Genomic DNA, 16,115 nt, shown 5'->3' with positions numbered 1-16,115 from the left:
TCCCTCCTCCTGTGCTTGTGCTCCCTTTCTCTCTCTTTCACTCAAATAAATAAAATCTTTAAAAAAAAAAAAAAAGCATACAGGAATAAAAAAAGAAAAACAAAGAATGGTGTCAGGATATACAACAAATTCCTTCAAGTCAGGAATAAGAAAACAATTCAACGTAATAGGTAAAGGGCTTGATACTTCATGAAAAAGGATATACAATAAATAAATGAAATGGTAATCAATCATTAGGGAAATAAAAATTAAAACCACAATTGAATAATCATTACATACATACTGGAGTGGCTACAATTCAAAAAACCAACAATACCTCATGTTGGTGAGCCAATGATATTCTCATACCTTGCTGGGGTTGCATCTTTGATTATCTATTTGGAAGTGTCTTGTAAAATATTTATTCAAGGAAAAAAAATACATATCTTCACACAGAACAATATTCATAGAAGGCTTTTGTGGGTAATAGCTCCAAACAAAAAACAATCCTGACATCAATCAACAGAATAAAGAAATTCTGATATATTCATACAAGGGACTAGTACTCTACACGAATAAAAAGTGGCTTCAAAAGAAACAATGCACAAATTACACACTATTGGTTTCACTGTATGAAATCAAGAATCAACAAAACTAATCTATGGGGACAGACATCAAAGAGGTTAAAGAGGATGACTGGTGAGAGGTCTGTTTAATTTAATGAGACAGCAATGTTGAATTTTTATTTGGAGTAGGTGGTGGTAACATGAATATGTTGAATTATGTAATCTCAAAGAATTATACCTCTGTGCATTTGTTCTGTGCATCTTATAGTATGATAATTGCATCTTAGTAAATTAATCTTGATTAAAACATACATTACTTTCTTTCAACATTCTTAAAAAAGAGACACTGTTTCTTTGGATTCTTTCATGGGAACTACTGAGGATAGAGGGGAGCAAATTCAGATGAATTAATGAGGCTGACAGTGTCAAATTCTATAGGTATTTGCTTATAAAAATTTAACCATAAAGACTTGGAGAATTAGTTAAAACCTCAGGATTGAGTTTGATTCAAAAGTTATAAAACTTCTATTTTTCCTTTTTTTCATAGAACAGTGTCCCTGAATAAGGCAACCAGTTTACCTGTTACTCATCAGAAAAGAAAATAAGCTGTTTTAATACTGGAAAAGGAATTGGATTTATTTGGACCAAAAGAAATAGTCACAGCTGCTTTTGCTGACTCAATGAACATTCAAAGGACCTCTTAGTATTATTGTAAGACCATGCACAGTGTTCATATTATATAATGATTCTGAACCTACCCTTAGACTATAGTTTCATTGCAGTGAAAACTAAGTAATTTCAACAACAGACTCTAGATTGCACATGGGGTAAAAGAGATGGTTATTCCAAAGAGTAGCTGTCCATCCATTTCATGTGCCCCAATTCATCTTCTCTAGATGTACTGACATGGGTGCTTGTTGACTTTCAAGTAATTAATCAATCAGCTGAAATGGTAATTTTAATATGTGTGAGTTCCTAGTCCAGGATCATCCCCAAACCAGATTTCTCTACTCTGTAGCTAGCTAGAAATAAAGTGTAGAAATGGTGTGAATAGGGTATCTAATGGCATGGTTCCTGGTAATACCTAGTTTTAAATCACCAGTTGGTCATACCCCCCCCCCCCCCAGTTCCCAACGTATCTATTAGATTCTCTAGATTCTCTTTAGATTCTCTTCGGGTTCCCACTAGATATGGGAGTTACCTCTCTGCATTTGTCACTAATAAAGTCTAATAAACATTCTCATTCTCTCTACAGATCTCTTACATAACAGATCAAATAACAACCTTTATGTAGAATAATAATTAATGCTTAATCATTAGTTGGGATCTTGTTAAAATGGCAGTTCAGATTCAGCAATTCAAGGGTAGAGTCTGAGATTCTGCATTTCTAATGAGTTCCCAGCTGATGCCCAGGAAGTTGATTCTTTTTCTTTTCTTTTCTTTTTTAAGATTTTATTTATTTATTTGACAGAGAGAGAGAGATCACAAGTAGGCAGAGCAGCAGGCAGAGAGAGAGAAGGAAGCAGGCTCCCTGCTGAGCAGAGAGCCCAATGCAGGGCCCAGGACCCTGAGATAACCTGAATCGAAGTCAGAAGTTTAATCCACTGAGCCACCCAGGCACCCCAGGAGGCTGGTTCTTTGACTACACTGAGTAGAGAGGTTGTCGATTCCCATTGCTGCAACCTATCACATACACATAGACATTCATCTACTCATCTACTCATATGCCTAGAAGAGTCATCTCAGTAACATTTCACATGTCACTCTCACCAAGCAGACTGTTATGTTTTATATCTTGGTACGTTCAATCGCCCTAGATAATAAGAGCTCAATAAATATCTAAACAAATCCCATAATGAAATGAAATAATTAACGGAACAATTTGTGTAGGATTCTGCCAACATCTTAATGAAAAAAAAATGTTTAGAAGAGTCTAGGACAATTAAAAACACACATATTCGGGGCGCCTGGGTGGCTCAGTGGGTTAAGCCGCTGCCTTCGGCTCAGGTCATGATCTCAGGGTCCTGGGATCGAGCCCCGCATCGGGCTCTCTGCTCAGCTGGGAGCCTGCTTTCCTTCCTCTCTCTCTGCCTGCCTCTCTGCCTACTTGTGATCTCTGTCTGTTGGATAAATAAATAAAATCTTAAAAAAAAAAACACATATTCATACACAGGTACACACTCAGACATTGTTTTGCAGATAGACAAATTCAAAAATTGCAGAAAGTTACATAGAAGTCAACAGTTCTCAGAAAAGACCTCCCTCTACATTATAAAATCATGTTTTGCCTGTATTTTATTTCTTAAACTTGATAAAGATGCTTTATCACAGAAGAAAATGGACAAGCACTACAGATTAACCGTGGTAAAAGGCTGAAGGGGAAATAAGTACCTTAGTCTCAAAATCAGCAAATGATCTTTTGCCTCCATTTTGTTGAAGCTGGCAGAGTGTTTTATTCAGTTTTAACACAGAAAGACTGCCATGGTCTACAAAAAGAGCTGAATCTGGGAATTTGTTCTCTCTCTGCCTTTGATATGTTTCATGGAAAAAATAATTTCTTTCCCTCAGAGAAAAATAATAATAAAAGCAGCTTTTACACATCAATTTTTCATAACGCGAAGATGCTTCCAACTTCACAGAATGGCTAGATGAACAATTAAATCCTCTACTTCCCAAACCAAAACATCATCACTAGGCAGATATACATTTATTCCAAGAAAATTTTTTAAGCCTATATTTTGTACTTTTGAAGACTTTGTGTCTGTATTAGAAGTGTTGTATAGTCCAGTATGAAAAAATATCACATATTCATGTAAAAGAGTCATTTTTTTCTCACATAAATTTGGGATTTTGGAATTGTTCTCATGAGTATTTGTGGGAGTTATAAGGGGTCTCATACATAGCACTTTGGAAAATTATGGAAAGTTAGAGCTGGAAGGAGCCATGAAAATACTCATAATTAAAGCCATCATTGTACTTCCAGATGGGGAATTGATGGTCAAAAAGCTAAGCAGCTCACTAGAAGATACCAAAAAAAAAAAAAAACTGGTATGAGATTTCTGGAATTTTATATCAACAAATGAACTAAGTGAATCCATTTCCGGTCACTCATCTGGTCTTGATTACATAACTCCCGTGGGACGTTCCTTATATGATATCTGAATATAGGCATTCTCTCTCTGTGGCTTTTGTTTTTCAAGTTATAAACATAAGTAAGAATACAAGGTCTATTCTAACTTAAACGCCTTTCATTCTCTCTTTCAAATTATGATAGACCCATAAGAAAAGGATTGAATTCATGCTCTATTTGAAGCTCTATGCTAGGTCTTGCTAACTGTGCATCTAGATTTGACATCATTTTCACACCATATTATCACCTATTTCTCTTACCCATTTATCTCTTATCCCAATCATTTAAAATTGCACTTGCACAAACTAACTCAAGCCCATACATGGTCTCTGGGCTGTGAAGATTACTCCTCCCTGTAGGTCCACTCTTGGTACCCTCCCTGAGAAAAATCCTTGATTAAAAATCTCCTGAATTAAGGAAAAATCCTTTATTAAGGTCCTGGGATAGGGGTCATTTGAGAGATTGCACTACCCTTTTAAAATTATGCAAAAAAAAAAAATCAATTTGGTGCTTCAAGTTTGTTTCAAATAAGTATTTTATTATTGAAATAACACAATGATATGTTAATTTCAGGTGTACAACATTGATTTGACAACTCTATATTTTACTCAATGATCACCACAGTAAACGTAGTCAACATAAAACATTATTAAAATGTTATTGACTATATTCCTTTTGCTGTACTTTTCATATCTGTGACTCACTTATTTTGTAACTGAAACTTTGCACCAGTTAATCACTTCATTTTGCCTCTGCCCCACTCACTTCCCCTCTGGTAACCACCGATATAGTCTCTGTATTTAAAGTTCTGTTCTTTTGTTTTTCAGATCCACATGTAAGAGAAATCATAAGGTATTTGTCTTTTTCCATCAGACTTATTTCACTTGGTGTAATATGTTCTAGGTTCATCCATGTTTTTACAAATGGTAAGAGCTGATTCTTTTTTTTTTTTTTAAGATTTTATTTAAATTCAAGTTAGTTAACATATATTGTACTAGTAGTTTCAGGGATAGAATTTAGTGATTCATCACTTGCCTTTAACACTCAGTGCTAATGATCACAAGTGCCTTCCTTAATGCCCATCACCCATTTACCCTACTCCCCCACCTCCTGCCGCTCCAGCAACCCTCAGTTTGTTGCCTATAGTTAGGAATCTCTTACAGTTTTGATCTTATTTTACTTTTCCTTCCCTTTCCTTATGTTACCTCAGCCACAGCAATACCTTACTAGACACATTTCAGAGGCAAAGCAAAAGCAAAAATGAACTAGTGTGATTTCATCAAGATTAAAATCTTCTCAGGGGCACCTGGGCAACTCAGTGGGTTAAGCCTCTGCCTTTGGCTCAGGTCCTGATCCCAGGACCCTAGGATGGAGCCCAGCCTCTTGCTCTCTGCTCAGCACGCAACCTGCTTCCCCCAGCCTCTCTGCCTACTTGTGATCTCTCTCAAATAAATAAATTTTTACAAAAAAATTTTTAAAAAGATTAAAAGCTTCTGTAGCAAAGGAAACAATCAACCAAACTAAAAGGCAACCTACAAAATGGGAGAAGATATTTGCAAATGACATATTTGATAAAGGGTAGTATCCAAAATCAATGAAGAACTTATCAATCTCAACACCCCAAAAACAACAAATGCAGTTAAGGAATGGGCAGAAGACATGAAACAGAGATGTCTCCAAAGAAGACATACAAATGGCTAATAGACACATGAAAAAGATCTTGTTCTTTTTTATGGCTGAGTAATACTTCATTGTGTACATATATAACTTCTTTATTCATTCATTTGTTGATGGACACTAAGGTTGCTCCTATATCTTGACTATTACAAATAATGGTACAATAGACATAGGGGTACTTACATCTTTTCAAATCAGTGTTTCTAGTTTCTTTGGGTAAATACCCAATAGTGGAATTACCGGTTCATATTATATTTCCATTTTTACTTTTTTGAAGGAACTGCCATACTGTTTTCTACAGTAGCTTCACCAATTTATATTTCCACCAGAAGTCCACAAGAGTTCCTTTTCTCCACATTCTGAGCAACACTTATTTCTTGTCTTCTGAAAATAGCTTTTCTGACAAGTGTAGGTTGTGCTTTTTTTTCATTGTGCTTTTTCATTTCATTTATTTCATTTCATTTTTCATTGCATTGCTTTTTTTTTCATTGAGCTTTTAATTTGCATTTCCCTGATGATGAGTGAGGCTGAACATCCTTTCATGTGTCTAGTAGCTATGTGCATGTATTCTTTGGAAATTAATATTGTTAAAATGTCCACATAACCCAAAGCAACCTACAGATTCAGTGAAATCCCTACTAAAATTTCAATGGCATTTTTCACAAAGCTAGAACAAATAATTTTAAAATTTGAGACAAAATAGCCAAAACAATCTTGAGAAAGACTAATAAAGCTGGAAGACCCACAATCCCAGATTTTTAGATATGCCATAAAGCTACAGTAATCAAAACCGTATGGTACAAACACAAAAACACATAGATAAGAGAACAGAATAGAGAGCTCAGAAATAAATCCACATCTATACAGTCAATTAACCTACAAAAAAAGGAGGCTATATATAATGGGGAAAAGAAAGTCTTTTCAATAAATGGTGCTGGGAAAATTGGACAGCCACATGCAAAAACATGAATCTGCACCTCTTTCTGACACCATATAAAAAATATACTCAAACTGGATTAAAGATCTAAATGTGGGACCTGACACCACAAAAAATCCTAGAAGAAAACATAGGCAATGCTCTCCTGGACACAGGAGTCTTAGCAACATATTTATGGTTATGACTCACTCAGCAAAGGGAACAAAACAAACTACTGGGACCATACCAAAATGAAAAGCTTTTTCACAATAAAGGAAACCACCACCACCAACAACAAAAACCCAAGAAACCAAAAAAACAACCCAGCAAATGGAAAAAGATACTTGCAAATGATATATCTGATAAGGGGTTAGTAGACAAAATATCCAAAGAACTTCTAATATTCAACATAAAAAAAAATCTGATAAAAATTGGGTAGATGATCTAAATAGACATTCTTTGCAAAGAAAACATATAGACAGCCAACAAAAAGTATATTTAATACACATTTATAGAGATCTCAAAGATCCCCTTTTCTAAACATGTGGTAGAATGGCTTCTTGTATTGGTCACATGTTTTTTAAACCAAGCTCTGCATGGCAGTACACCAAAGTTATAATGCCATTGAAAAATATTTTAAACTTTTTAGGAATCACAATGACATATGCCAGACACTGTGAATTATTAGCTTGAAGTAGTTCACAGTTTCAACATTAGACCATGCTACATTACTTCTGATGATGCCATAACTTTGTGAAGCTGAGTTTTCCACAGCTTCTGTGATGAAAAGCCAGTGCTCAATGAAACTCAATGTAGAAGAGAAAATGAGGGTAACAGCAACCAATCAGATCCCAAAGTTCAAGAAACTGACTGGTAACATAACAGGTGTATTAGTAATTGTGGATTTTTAAGAATGAAATAAAAATAGTTTTAAGGATTATTTTTACATGCTGCTAAATGTCAGGTTATGCTTATTAAAGTTGTTTTAACCTACTTGGTAAGTGGAAGTAAGTGTGGTATTTCTTCAGACCAGTGAGTGTCATGAGAAAAAGAAAAACTATGGAGTCAGTAAACCATGCACCAAAAAGGAACTTCTGTATTAACTGCATTTAATAATTTGTCAAATTTGTTGTCTTATAATAATTTCCATAATTTGTGAAATTTGCACATTTATTGTCTCTTTAATTTTTATTTTATTTTTTTTACAGATTTTATTTATGTATCTGTCAGAGAGAATGAGCACAGTCAGAGGCAGAGGGAGAAGCAGGCCCCCCGCTGAGCAAGGAGCCCAATGTGGGACTTGATCCCAGGACACTGGGATCATGACCTGAACCGAAGGCAGCCACTTAACCAACTGAGCCACCCAGGCGTCCCTTGTCTCTTTAATTTTTAAAAAATAACCTTTACAAAAAACTTACCAATTACAAATGTCCAATTTGATGAGTTTTGGCAAATGTGTATAATTGTCAAACAATCATCACAATAATGATAGGTAATATTTTTATTATCCCATAAATTATTTTGTGTCTCTTTTCAGTTAACACCTTCCCTGGGCTCTGGCAAGCTACTACTAATATAGGCTTTCTGCCAGTCAAGTTTTGATTTTTCTAAAATTTTGTACAAATAGAAACATATTATAGTCTCTCAATTCTGGTTTCTAACATTTTAGCATAGTGCTTTTGAGATTAACTTAGATCGTTCTGTGTATCAGTATTTTTATTGCTATACTCCATTATATAGATATACCACCATTTCTTTATTCAATCACCTGTTGGTGGACAATTGGATTGTGTCCAGTTTCTGGCTATGATGAACATATTTGTGTGAATATATTCCTTATTTCTCTTCTATAAATCTCTAGAAGTGAGATTGAGTGAAATGTTACCAATTTATTTTTTTAGTTCCATTTTTTTTTAAACTCCAGTATAGATAAGATCCAATGTTATATTACTTTATTAGTTTATGGCTTATAATACATTTAATAATTCCATACATTACTCAGTTCACACCATAATAAGTGTATTCTTAAACCCCTTCACCTATTTCACACACCACTCACCCATTTCCCCCTCTGGTTACCATCAGTTTGTTCTCCATAGTTAGGAGTCTATTTTTCAGTTTGTCCTTTTCTCTTTTTTCACTTGATTCATTTCTTAAATTCTACATATAAGCAAAATCATATGATATTTGTCTTTCTCAAGTCACGTATTTCACTTAACATTATCCTCTCTAATCCATCCATGTTGTTGCAAAGGACAAAATTTCATCCTTTTTATGGCTCAGTAATAGTTCTGTGTGTGTGTGTTTGTGTGCGTGTACATATGCCATATCTTCTTTGTCCATTCATCAGTTGATGGACAATTGGTTTGCTTCCATATATTGGCTATTGCAAATAACGCTGCAATGAAATAGGTGTATACATATTTTTTCAATTAGCGTTTTTGCATTCTTTGGGTATATACCTAGTGGTGGAATTACATGATCATATGATAGTTCTATTTTTAAATTTTTTGAGGAACCTCCATACTGCCTTCAAAGTGGTTGTACTAGTTTGCGTTTCCACCAACAATGTACAGTTTCCCTTTTCTTCACATTATCACTGACATTTGCTATTTCTTGTGTGTGTGTGTGTGTGTGTGTGTGTGTGTGTGTGTGTGTGTGTTTTAATTTTAGCTAGTCTGAAAGGTATAAGGCAATGTCTCATGATTTTGATTTGCATTTCCCTGATGATTATTGATGTTGGACGTCTTTTCACATATGTCTCAGGCACCTGTATGTCTTCTTTGGAGAAATGTCTGTTCCTGTCTTCTGCACATTTTTAAATTGCATTTTTTGGGGTTGAATTATATAAGTTCTTTATGTATTTCATATACTAAGCCTTAACTGGGTAGGTCATTGGCAAATATCTTCTATTCAGCAAACTGTCTTTTAGTTTTGTTAGTCATTCCCTTTGCTGTGCAGAAGCTTTCTATGTTGATGGAGTGACAATATTCTTGCTTTTGTTTCCCTTGCTTCAGAAGACACATATAGAAAAATGTTGCTATGGCCAATGTCAGAAACATTCCTGCCTGTGCTCTCTTTTAGGATGTCTGTGGTTTCATGTCTCACAGTTAGATCCTTAACCCACTTTGAGTTTATAGTTTCATGGTCTTGCATATAGTTGTCCAGTTTCCCAAACACCATTTGTTGAAAAGACTTCCTCCCATTGCAGATTCTAGTTTCCTTTGTCAAAGATGACTTGACCATATAATCATGAGTTTATTTGAGACCTCTATTCTGTTCTATTGATCTATGTGCCTATTTTTGTGCCAATACCATATTGTTTTGATGACTACAGCTTTAAAGTATATCCTGAAATCTGAGATTGTGACACTTCCAGCTTTGTGCTTCATTTTTAAGAATGTTTTGGCTATTCAAGGTCTTTTGTGGCCCCAAACGAATTTTAGGATTATTTCTTATACTTCTGTGAAAAATGCTGTTGGTATTTTGATAGGAATTACATTAAATCTGTGGATCACTTTGGTACATATGGACATTTTAAGAATATTTGTTCTTTCAATCCATAAGCATGAACTATCTTTCCATGTTTTGGCATCATCTTCAATTTATTTCCTCCATGTTTTATCGTTTTCAGAGGACAGGTATTTCTCCTCTTTGGTTAAGATTATCCCTAGCTATTTTATTGGTTTTGGTACAGTTATAAATAGGATTATTTCCTTAATTTCTCTTTCTGCTACTTCATGATTAGTGTATGGAAATACAAAAGATTTACATATATTGATTTTGTACCCTGTGACCTTACTGCATTGATTTATTAGTTCTAGTAGTTTTTGGTATAGGCTTTAGGGTTTCTGCATATGGTATCATGCCATCTGCAAATAGTGACACCCTTAACAATTTGGATGCCTTTTATTTTTCATCTCTAATTACTCTGGCTAGGACTTCCAGTACAATGCTGAATAAAAGTGGTGAGAGTAGACATCCTTGTCTTGGTCTTAATCTTAAAGGAAAAGCTCTTGGGATTTCACCACTGAGTCTGATGTCAACTATGGGTTTTTTATATATAGCCTTTATTATGTAGAGTTATGTTCCCCCTAAACTTAAATTGTTGATGGTTTTTTATCATGAACATATTGTCCTTGTCAAATGCTTTTTCTCCTTCTATTGAAATGATCATACTGCTTTTATCCTTTGCTCTTCTTAATGTGATGTATTACACACCCTTATTGATTTCTGAGTACTGAAACAACTATGCTTCCCAGAAATAAATCCCACCTGGATCATGGTGAACTATTTTTTTATATACATACTGCTAGATTTGGTATGCCAATATTTTGCTGAGGATTTGTTACCTATGTTTATCAGAGATCTTGGTCTGTAGTCCTCTTTTATTTTGTAGTGCCTTTGTCTCATTTTGTCATCATGGTAATCATGGCCTCCCAGAATGAATTTAGAAGCTTTCCTTCCCTCTTCTATTTTTTGGAATAGTTTCAGAGGAATACATATTAATTCTCCTTTACATGTGTGGTATATTTCACATGTGAAGCTGTCTGGTCCTGGACTTCTGGTTGTTGGGAGCTTTTCATTAGTGATTTAATTTCATTGCTAGTAATCAGTCTATTCAAATTTTCTATTTCTTTTTTATTCAGTTCTGGGAGGTTATATGTTTCTAGGAATCCATCCATTCCTTCTAGGTTGTCTAGTTTATTGACATATAAGTCTTCATTAGAATCTCTTACAATCTTTGTATTTCTGTGATGTCAGTTATTATTTCTCCTCTTTCATTTCTGATTTTGTTTATTGAAGGGCTCTCTCTCTTTTATTTTTTGATCAGGGCTGGCTAAAAGTTTATCGATTTTACTGGTCTTTGCAAAGAACCGTTTCTTGGTTTCACTGATCTGTTCTATCACTTTTTTTTAGTTTTTATTTCATTCATTTCTGCTATAATCTTTATTATTTCTTTCTTCCTACTGTATTCAAGGGGGCAAGTCCCCAGAAGAGTGCTATTGCAGGACACAGAATTCCAGCAAGGTCTACTCTGGTCCACTGTGGGAGGGGACCTGTAGCTGCCCCAAACTCCTGCCAAGGCCCACTTGGCTGAAGGGAGCAGATCTGCAGCAGGGTGCAGGAGTAGGACACACACTGCTAGAAAGGTGTGCATGGATCTGCTGTGGGAGGAGACCTGGAGAAGAGGTCTGGCTGGAGGGTATGTTCACAGGAGAATGCAGAATGCAGGGTTGGGATGGGCTTAGCGCTGAGCTGGTTTCAGCAGGTGTCTGTGTGTCTAGGCTGGGAAACCAATGGCACCCACCAGTTCCTCTGTTACTGTAGAAGTCTCCTCAAGTTTTCTGCCCAATTAACATTTTCTCTGAGATTAGTAAACAAATCCACCTGTAGATCCTAGCTGTTTTTCAAACTGCTGCTTCTATGCTGTAGACCTGCTGGAGTGTTTGTTGTGTCTCTTTAAGGGCACAGACTCAGTGTCCTATCACCCTCTAGCTCTCCCAGAGAGCTGGCTGTATTTTAAAGTTCCAGGAGGGGGCATCTGGGTGGCTCAGTGGGTTAAAGTCTCTGCCTTTGGCTCGGGTCATGATTCTGATGTCCTGGGATAGAGCCCTGCATCGGGCTCTCTGTGTGGCAGGGAGTCTGGTTCCCCACCCCCCTCTGCCTGCCTCTCTGCCTGCTTGTGATATCTGTCAAGTAAATAAATAAAATCTTTAAAAAAAATAAAAATAAAAAAATTAAGTTCCAGGTGTTAAGCCCACTGATTGTAAGACTCTTTAAATTAGTCTCCTCAGGTTTGCAAAGCCAAATGTTATAGAGATTCATCTAACCTATGTGTGGGTTCCAGGTCGCTAGGATGCCTGGTGTGAGGATCTGCTTTTTTTTCTCTCTGCACCTATGGTGTCCCTCCTTTCCACGAACATTCCTGTGGGTTCCTTTAGCTCCCAACGACCTCTCTGCCCTTCCTATCCTCATCATCATGGCCTCTTCTATACTTGTAGCTCTGGAGTCTGTTCTGCCAGTATTCAAGTTGTTTTCTGCGTTATTTACACTGATGTAGGTGTTATCTAGTTGTACCTGTGGGACAAGATGAACTTAGGATAGTCCTGTCTTATTAGCCTCCCCAAAAGTCCTATTTACCTCGACCTATCTAACTTTATAAGCAACTGCTAAACTATTTTCCAAATGGCTATTAATTTTTTTTAAGATTTCATTTATTTATTTGACAGGGAGAAAGAGAGAGAGAGATCACAAGTAGGCAGAGAGAGAGAGAGGGAGAAGCAGGATCTCCACTGAGCAGAGAGCCTGATGTGGCGCTCAATCCCAGGATCCTGAGATCATGACCTGGGCCCGAAGGCATAGGCTTAACCCACTGAGCCACCCAGGCCCCCAAAATGGTTAATTTTTGCTACAAAAAAACCAACATCAAATCTCAGTGACTTGCATATAAATAAATACTGATTTTATTGAAATATAGAAATGTTGGCAGGGGTATGGCTGATTTCCACATGTTTGGCTGGACTTGTCTTCAGGATTCAGATAACAATTGTCTCAGTTCCACCATGTCTCATTCTTGGGGCTCAGGCGGGGTTGGGGGGGGAACCACTCTCTGGGATGTATTCCCTTAATGGATCAAGGAGCACACAGGGCAAACTAAATCCATGCAAGCACTTTTAAATCCTCTGCTCAAATGTCTTGACCAAACCAAGTCACCGGGCCAAGATCAGCATTGATAGAGTGAGGAATATATCCAGCACAGAGTGGGAGGCAAGGCAAAGATAAATGCCAAAGGTGTGAATAACTGGGAACAATGATCCAATCTCCCACTGTCATGATGTCCATTTTTCATGGTTCCATATTTTGATGCCCATCGGACATAACTGTACCCCATTCCAAGATGCTTTGCCCATCGCAGGCTTTTTGACACCAGTTTGGCTATACTGGTTTTGCACTGTCCAAGTTGCCTGACCTTCTACATGGAACTGGAGGGAGGAAAAGAATGGCTGAATTCTTACCAGAGATCAGATAAGCCATTAAAAAAAAAAAAAAAAGGTATGTGTTGTGTTGATCTCCCAAATATGCTAAATAATGCTGAAACAAATGCTACTCAAGCAGGAAGAAGTAAAAAAAAGACTCTATGTTTGAACATTGCAGCTATTTTGTCTTCAAGCAATACTTATCACTAGTAGTAAATGGAGTATAGATTCTGTTTCTCTGCTTGTCTACATAATTCACTTCATTCTTTTATTGTTAAGCACTTATGTTAATAAAAGGTAATATGAATTAGCATTTGTATAATACTCATTAATCTTCCTAGTAGGCATCCTCATTTTTTCCAACCTGAACTGCTCTCCACCTCCAGTCTGCCAGGTGAACTTCATTTCGTGGAACATACTATGATATATTTTAAATTTCTCCAACAGGAAACATTCTCTGATATACTAACTATTCTCCACACATATACATACATTCATGTGTGCTCACACACTCCTCTCTCTTCCATAAGCCTCTACCTCGGCAGCAAGGAGAGTTAGCATTCCTCCTATGTGCAAACTCAGGTTTATTTATGTTCTTTTTACCCACTATACTCTTTTTTTTTTAAACAGCTTTTTTTTTTTTAAGATTTTATTTATTTATTTGACAGAGAGATCACAATAAGGCAGAGAGGCAGGCAGAGTGGGGGGGGGGGGAGCAGGCTCCCTGATGAGCAGGGAGCCCAATGTGGGGCTCGATCCCAGGACCCTGAGATCATGACCGGAGCCGAAGGTAGAGGCTCAAACCCACTGAGCCACGAGGTGCGCCTATCCACTATATTCTTTATGCCACTACAGTGCAATTTATTTACACCCATATCATCACACTAGACTGTTTATTTCTTGAAATCAGAGGTTGTGTTGAAATCACATCTTATACCATAAATATCTAAAATGAAGTATAAAATAACTCTTTATCATGTTACAACTTCCCTGAGCTTTGCTACTAACCTTATAGTATTATTATGAAGATTAAATAAGGTAATGGACATAAAAATGCCTATCAGGGGATTCCTGGGTGACACAGTTGGTTAAGTGTCTGACTCTTAATTTCAACTCAGATCATGATCCCAGGTCATGAAATTGAGCCCCACATCAGGCTCTACATTCTGCAACAGAGTCTGCTTGAGACCTCTCTCCCTCTGCCCCTTCCCCTACCTGCTCTCACTCTCTCTCTAAAATAAATGAAATAAATATATATATTTTTAAATGCCTATCAGTCATATTCAGGGTGGACATGAATACACTGAATTTATGAAGAAAGGTATAGCACACACACGTTTTCATTATCTAATTGATCCTTGAAACCATTTACTGGATAGATGGGAAAAGTAGTACTATTATGTCTCATTTTTGCACATGAAAAAACAGGCTCAGAAAAGTTGGAGCAGACATTAGGCTTCCCTGAGATAACATGGCTTACCTACTGAGCAGTGAATACAGGAATGCAGCTCAAAATGTTGCCTGAGTGTCCCACTGATCTTCCTGCCACACCACATGAAAAAATCCTTTAGAACTACAGGATCCCATTGTCTAAAGCCTTGTTTTTAATTACTTTTAAAAGAAGAATTGCATGTTGACCATCTCTATGTCTTTTTGAAAACCAGCTTTATGAAAATTAATGTTATCTATTTAATGCTATGTCATTTTCAACTTTACACAAAACCAGAAAGAAAAGGGCATTTAACTAAGACTTTTGTGTTTTGTTTTTGTTTTTGTTTTGTTTTGTTTTCAGGAAAAACAATGGAGAAAAAAGAAAAGGGCAGTTGTTCTCTGTACCTCCTGCTGGGCATTCCACTCTCCTACTTCCTCAACTCCCTAAATTCCTTTCAATGTCTTCCTGGTGGACTACTACCATGGAAATTTCCTGAAATTCTTCCACAAACAGCACCCAGTGCTGCTCTTCTTCAGTGGAGCTCAACTATGTCAAGGTTCTTCCCAGCAATCCATACTTTTTGACTAAATGGACAAAAGTGAGTAACAGTAGGAAAATGATTATGTTTATCTATAATGCAAAATGCAATTGCTCCCTTCTGTGTTGAAGTCCAAAGAATCTGCAGAGATGGCTTCGTCACGAAAGTCAAGTCAATCCCTTATTGCCAAATGGCAGAGCCCACTTCTGAGTTAATGATGCATTTTGGTTTTTAATACTCTAGCGATTGAAAGAACTGTAATGAATCTCCCTGACTTGAATTTCAGGGCATGGACCTGCTAATCAATGGCTTGGAAAAGTCACCTTCGGGGTTGTCAAAGTGCTACATTATGCTTTATTTCTCCTGGTGTAGAAAACCTGGAGATTATACTGCTCAAGATTACACTGCCTGCCTACTCCGGACTTTATCAAAAGCTAAAGAACATACCGGCATCATTTTCATGGAGATTATTAGCCAAATCCTATCAAAGTCCAGTTCAAAATACCCAAATTTGAAAATGCACATACAGAGAAAGGGTGGACTGTAAACACTGCAGGGTATTCTCTCTCAATTGCATTCTTTTTCTGGTCTGGTTGCCATCATGGTTTGGCTTGAAAATTTCAAATATAATAGAAAGCATTTGAGTCCAGAGAAATGTCCAGCATGCCAATTACACAAATTTGCCCTTCTCATTTACATTCCTCGTGGGAGGAGTATGTGCTATGATATAGCAGCAATCCTTGATGCCTTTGGGAGCTCAGGGACTTCTTTTATCTCTTCTTCTTAATTTGCATTAGTATAAGGACAATGTGCTTTCTGTTTAAGCTGACATACAAGTGTTCCATGAGTCTGTTTGAAGCCTAACATGTGTGATAGCGACCCAGAAGAGACATCAGA

This window comes from Mustela nivalis, assembly GCF_964662115.1.
Source record: "Mustela nivalis genome assembly, chromosome: 1".
Taxonomy (NCBI): domain Eukaryota; kingdom Metazoa; phylum Chordata; class Mammalia; order Carnivora; family Mustelidae; genus Mustela; species Mustela nivalis.
The sequence above is the reverse complement of the archived record's forward strand: the minus strand, read 5'-3'. Positions refer to the sequence as shown.